A 7,247-nucleotide genomic window follows, 5' to 3' on the forward strand; every position below is an offset into this window, starting at 1 on the left:
ACATTCTGAAGCCTAGGGAGGAGGGTGGGCTTCAGCCATGACTTAGAAGCACTTTCTGCACAGCTGTTATTAGTACAAGCCTGAGTCTGTTGACCTGGGCTCAGAAGCTTGCTGCTGCAGTACCGTGACAGGCTGTCTCTCCTCTCCCCTCTCACACTCTCAGGGGTGGGGTAAAGGCTGTCAAGCAGCAAGTGCATGGAGTGGCCCTCAGCTGTCAGTCAAGAAAGAGTGGCCAGTAGGTACATTAGTGCAGCAGAATTCATTTCTACAGATATTTCTTTGAAATGAGGCAACATATTCCTAAATAGCTGGTGTGCTGTGACTGCTGCTTCTGAGAGCAATAAGACCTGCCTCACTGTTCCCTTTCATCCCCCACCTAGTTTGTTGTATCCACCTGTTGTATTTCATCACATACTTAGATTGTAAGCCCTTTGCACCAGGGACTGTCTTTGTGTTACGTGTGGGTAAACAGCATCCGGCATATTGTGGCCCCGATCTCATTTGGGGCTTGTAGGAGTTACCACAGTAACAAACAATAAAGAATAATAATGACTGAAACAATTTCAATAGACAGTAGCAATGTGGAAGAAAGGGCAAGTTTGTCCCTCTTTACACTGACACTGTGTAAATGTCTGTATTCAATGAAAAATCAATATGCAACCATTTTTATGTACGTTTGCCCGCCCAGTAAATATTGATAGAGCTGCTGTAAGACTACATGTGATTTGATGCGGTTATTCACATATGCCTTACGAAACACATCATCTGTCTCCTTTGTAATATATAATTTGGTTTCCATCTGTCTGTTTTACTGATGAGTCATAAGTTGCTAACAAATGTTATTACCTTCATTTAATAAATTATGTTGACAGGAAATATAAATATTGTAACAAATCCATGGCCATATAGGATCTTTGTGACAGTCACCATGCTGTACCTCCCCAACCCTATGGAGCTGCGCATTCCATTTCAATGACCATTTAGATTTTATAGCAATATCTGGGGCAGAACTCACAAGCACTATCACTTGAGCTAAAGGAAAATTACCACCTATAGGTGGCAACAAACAACTAAACAGTTCTGATTTCATCCAGCAGAGAGCAATGGTTCACATACCTACTTGCTAGTTCATTGTACCGCTACTTGGAAGATTCTAATCCAGGAACCTATCCTTGCAACAAAGCCCGATGCCAAATCTGTCCACATATCTATTCAAATGACACCATCATAGGACCTAATCACATCAGCCACGCCATCAGGGGCTCGTTCACCTACACATCTACCAATGTGATATATGCCATCATGTGCCAGCAATGCCCCTCTGCCATGTACATTGGCCAAACCAGACAGTCTCTACGCAAAAGAATAAATGGGCACAAACCTGACATCAAGAATCATAACATCCAAAAACCAGTAGGAGAACACTTCAACCTCTCTGGCCTTTCAGTAACAGATTTAAAGGTGGCAATTTTGCAACAGAAATCAACTAAGGATAATCCTAAGTATTTAAAAGGTAAAAGGCAGTAAGGTTATACAGTCTCCCTGTTTAGGCCTCGATGAGCAGAAGTTCTTCCATGTTTTAAACTCTAATTGACCCTACAGGCCAATAAATAGAAAGGCCAGTGCAACGTCCCTTATCATTGCCATACAGCTCAAACTGGTCTAAAGCAAAATATGAGCCTTGCTGCACTTAGCAGAAGGACAAGATAACTTGCCAGAAGGAAAACTTACTATGAGCTGCCACGGCCAAGATTACTTAATGCACCTGCGCTTACGTAACTACTACAGGGGGAAGGAAAGAGGAGGGGAAGACAGAAGTGTGTGAGAAAAGAATGCTGCAGCCGGACAGAAGAGGGAGGGGAACGGGGCTGGCTTGTCAGGAGAAAGTTCTCATGGATATAAAGGAACAGACTGCTGTTTTAGGTGTGCTGGATTTTGAGGCATGTCAAGTCTCCCACACCACTTTGAGATCTCAAATAACTTGGTTTGCTTCTCTACCCTGGTGTGTTTATTGGCATGGGTGCACACCGGCGACGGACCCCCCTGCTGTTGCCCCCTCGGGCACTTTGTGCCGGCAACAAACCCAGAATTCCAAGGGCGGGGAGACCGCAGGAACTATGGGATAGCTACGGAATAGCTACCCACAGGGCAACACTCCAGAAAATCGACGCTACTCGGCATGGACGCACACCACCGAATTAACATGCCTAGTGTGGCCGGCGTTGCAATCGACTTTACAATATCGGTTTATAAAAACTGGTTATGCTAATTTGAATTATCCCGTATGTTAGACATAGCCCAGTCTTTATTTAAACCTAAATGATAGTATCTAGTGCATATATTGCAAGCTCAGGAGTTTCTCGTTGGAGGTCTGTTTTTAAAGCTTTTCTGTGCAAAATTGCCACCTTTAAATATGTCTTACTTGGTTGAGTGGCTAACAGAAATAAAGGGACACACAGAGCGAGTTATAACAAGTCCGCTCAGCTTCTACTCATATCCAGAGAGCATCCTATGGAATGTCTACAAAGAATGCTCATATATAATCACGTTGTTGTATCACTAGTACAATTCATTGCTTCTTAAGTCAGCAGACCAGTTGCTCTGCATCGACGGCAAAGTCAGTAGCTTCACCTTGGGAGAGGAGCACCGCGGCCCTTGCACATGAGCACTCAGATGTTAGTTACGCCTTCAGTATGACCTATACGTGGGGGGAGATGTGTAGGTGTGTCCTATTCATCGATAATCGCGCTTTCACACTGGCCAAGTGCACCATGTTATGGAATAGGTCCTGAGAATACAGCGAGATGGCTACGAGCTAAAAGAATAGAGTATTGGAGCTAGACACGCAGTATATGGCATCTGAGCCATTTTGCATATTACACTCACACAACACCATTTAGGGCTCACAGATGGTCTAAAGCCAATGGGGCAAATAAGTGGGACAGGACTAAATGAGGTTTTGACTCGGAATTATGAGTACCCCTGCGCACAATTTAGGCACTGAGGGCGCCCTGAGTATCATCTACTATTCCATGAGGATCCACATCCCGACTGGAAGGATATGATCCTAAATTAACTAGATGTGGATTGAAAACAGCGTACCACGCTGAAGTAGGTCACTAAGGGACTTCTTCCAGTTCAGAGCTAGAATTGGAGACGCCAGGGGATGAGATGATTTTTGACTCATCATTAGCAAATTGCATCATTGATTTCCGCGAATTACATATTCACTTTGTATTTGCTCTAAGATAATGCTAGAAGGATACGTAATGAAAACATTTACATTAATAGCTCTTTCGATCCACAGAGCGACAGACCAAGGACAGGAATGGGCACCATTCGATGTACACGACGGAGAGAACATAAGACGGTAAATAAATAGCACAACAGCCAAGTTTAAATGGCCTTTTTCCTTAAACATTTTGTCACCAGTTAAGGTCTATGTTTGATTCAGGATGAACTAATAAATCGTAACATCAGTGTAAACGAAATAGGATCTGAGGCTGAAAATAAGAGAAAGTTAAAGTTACATTGCTAACAAGTTGCAGGCTGACGACACTATACTGGTAAGAGGTCAACTCGCGGAGACTCTCTAAGCGGACTGCTCTTGAGGAATGAGTGTGGCGAAATATAAATACAAGAGAACCTAAATCGAGCTACTCATTAAATATAGAGGTCTGAACAAGATAAACCCATAAAGGCGGTGCTAATGATGGATCGGGAACATGAACGGCCGAGACTGACATCGAAATAAGTATAGGGCTGAAGAGAGTAAGCGAAATATGAAGATAATAAAGATCTAAAGTAACTGTACACATGGACTATGTCAAGACAACTCCATGTCAGAACCATCTGAGATCCACTATCTCTCACCAGGGTAAGCAGCCTGTGAAGACACGAGGTGGGGTAGGAGAACAATACAGTGAAATGAGATATCCTCGCTTATAAGGACTTTCACTCAGTCTCAACATGGCGCACCACTCTTAGGTAATGCAGGAGACTGAATGGACAAGAACATAGGCCTAAACGAACTGACGATATATGTGATTAACTCTATCCATGTCTAACACGAATAAATTCTTATTCAAGGCTAGAGAGAGAATGTATATAGATATTCAGTATGACGCTCACACTTAAGGAAATGCGCTGATAACACAAGTTTGCAATCTACGACCTTCACACGTCGTTTGGCAGCCGGCCTCTTTTGCGACTATCTGCCCCAGGAAGAGCATTCCTATGAGCTAGCTGGGTGGGGCTGGAACCAAGGGTGGACCAGAAGCCTCCTCGAGCGAGCTCCCCCCTACCACCACCATAAGAACTCCCACGAGCAGGCAGCTGACACGACAAGCATGTGCTCCCTCCCCCCACTCCCAAAATTAGGCAGCTAACCTGCACCTCTTGCCTTGCAAGCGGCTGCCATGAGACTGCCGCAGTATCGCTGTCCTACGAAGCGGGGAGGCAGGAAGAAGGAGCAGGTCAGTGTGTTACGTCTCCTCACAGCCCATGACCGCAGAACCGCCTTACCCCATATCACCAATAATGACCAGGGAGACACCAGGCTCTCAAATGGAGAGGAGCTTGGCGAGAGCGAGCTGCGGTCTACAACAAGATGTACGATCTACTAATCTATTATACGAAACAAAGGCACTGTACATAAAGGGGAAATGCACAGTGTTACGTACTCTCGCACTATCCACCATGTCTCATCCCTGACACGCCTCCCTTCCCCTCTGTCCCCTACGCGAGGTCCCTGCTGCCCTTGTAGAGTGAGAGAGTTAACCCCCTGGAGGCCTCAGCAACTTGCCTAAGTGATCATTTAGCATAAGGGAAATATCCCACGTCTGACTCCCACCTCAACCAAGCTTCACAATCATCATCACTGGGTACCAGTCTTAAATTGGTTTAATTTAAAACTGTGTTTATATATCTTTGCGGAAAAAAATTCCCTGGAACCTAACCCCCACATTAACATATGATTCTTTATGGGGAAAATTTGGATCACATTAAACATCATTTCGAATGTAAGATACGCATTTAAGGAACACCTACTACCATATGTTAAGTGAGGAATAACTGTCTATAAAAGGTGCTGACAATGCGATGAGACAACATAGCTCTCGAGTAAGAAAGTTCAATGATCACAGCGTTCAAGCGCTGGAAGGCATAGCTCACTGGGTCCCTCAGAATCTCGTGGACGAACTATTCAAAATCTCACATAAATTAGTTGATACACTATGCATAAGAGAGACGCTTATAGAAACATTGTCGACAGTTACAGCAAGCCTGGGAGGGGTGCACCACTTTAGAGGACAGCGATTAGATTTAGAGAGAATGCTATGACAATACTGGGAGAGAAAGTCGAATAAGAAAATGAAACATTTTTTTATTTTCTTTGTTTTACATTAGATAAGAGGAACAAATAATGTGCAGTATGCCATACAATTAAGCAGGAATATATAAATTTACAAATCATTAACAGTCAATGAACATCTGACCGAGAAGATTAAGCAGCAAAAGGCTCTGCGAAGTAAATGGATAACAATAAATGATAGCCATCAACTCAACTAACTATATAACCTGCGAAAAAAGAGACGAAACGAGCAGTTTCGTCACGATGGTAATAGCGGGAATGATTGTAAGCAAGATGCAAGAAGTAATATTTGGCACCTCACCAGCACTGATAAACACCATCACAGTGAAAAACTGAGTCAGCAAGTGTAGAGATTCCGGGCTAAACAGAAAACTGGACCCTGAATCGGACAAGAGTGCCAGGAGCAGCACGCCCAGCACCGAATGACTACACAGGTCTAGAAAACCATGACTGTGAAGAAAAGATGAAAACACTGGTTTTCCGTTACTAGTCTGCAGAAGCAGAACTCCGGCAACACTAAACTTCTTATCAAGTACAAAGGAAAGCTGTTATATTGTCTATAAGCATTGGAAGGATCCGTGATATAAGGAGAACAGTGAGACAAATCCATGAAAAGCAGTATGCTCTAAATTTGCTGAAGGCGAAGCATATAGGTCAGCACCTATTAATAAATTTACCTATCTGTCAGGAAGAATAAGCACAGTAGAGAAAAATTTATAGTCTATGGAGGAGTTATGTTAGAAGTCTGTGTTTATTGCGTTTTTAAGCAGCAGATTTAGCAAACACCTGTTACAAGGATGGTAGTAATACTTAGTCTTGCCCCGGGGCAGAAGACTGGACTAGATGACCTAGTTAGAAGTATCCCCGTCCACGACTCATGTACATTCTCACTAAATTTTCTTCAATTCTACAAGTGAATATGTACAATAATTATGAAACAGCAGAGAACAATGATCTTTAGTGTAGTGCAGGTACGTACACCCTCTCGTAACAAAATAGTCAGACACTAAAAGATACGACTGGAAGTTGGGATAGTAAAACCTTTTTCACCCTGAGCGCTGGTTTAACATTTGAGGCCCAAGATGATCGTATTAAGACCCAAATAGTGTCCGATGTGCAAGTCTAAAATACGTTGTCCTCCTCGGAATAAAAGATCTCATAACTCTGAAGCGTGACAGATCCATGGCATGCCTAGATGTGACAGCAACTGTGATGAGATTATAATCTCGTATCTGTCTCCACAGAGAAATGAACAAGTAGAGACTGGAACGCTCTCATTCCTAAGTATAATACACATCCAGGGGTAAGGCTGAGTCAGCATTCTCTTTTAGCCGAATAACTACGCACTGCATATCTCGACTGTACTGTGGATAAACTGACACGAGAGACACTCCACTGATGGATGGCCAACTGTCCAGCCCTTCATAAATACTCAATGCATGCCACAATTTAAGGGAGGAAAAAATCAGTGGGTGTTAAGGGCAATCCTTTGGTTCAGGAAAGTGGGAGCAAAACAAGCGTGCTTTTGGTACAATGAAACCCCTCCTAAAAAGAACCTGGTAGATACGCTGGATAGGCATCCTATGAAAACATATGCGCAGCTTAATAAGCCTTTCTGTATTGCCGTATATGAGTCCTGTTGTAACTGATGATTGAAACGTGATGAAATACAACAGGTGGATACAACCAATAGGTGGGCCATAGCGAATCAGTAAGTTATTCAAAACTCAAGTGAAGGGAAAGTTGAGGCAGGGTCTTATTGCTCTCAGAAGCAGCAGTCACAGCACACAGCTATTTGGAATATGTTGCCTCATTTCAAAGAAATAATTCTGGTAGAAATTGAGCTTCGCTGCACATGCTACCGCCTACTAGGCGA

The sequence above is a fragment of the Chelonoidis abingdonii genome, chromosome 7 (assembly GCF_003597395.2).
Source record: "Chelonoidis abingdonii isolate Lonesome George chromosome 7, CheloAbing_2.0, whole genome shotgun sequence".
NCBI lineage: Eukaryota > Metazoa > Chordata > Testudines > Testudinidae > Chelonoidis > Chelonoidis abingdonii.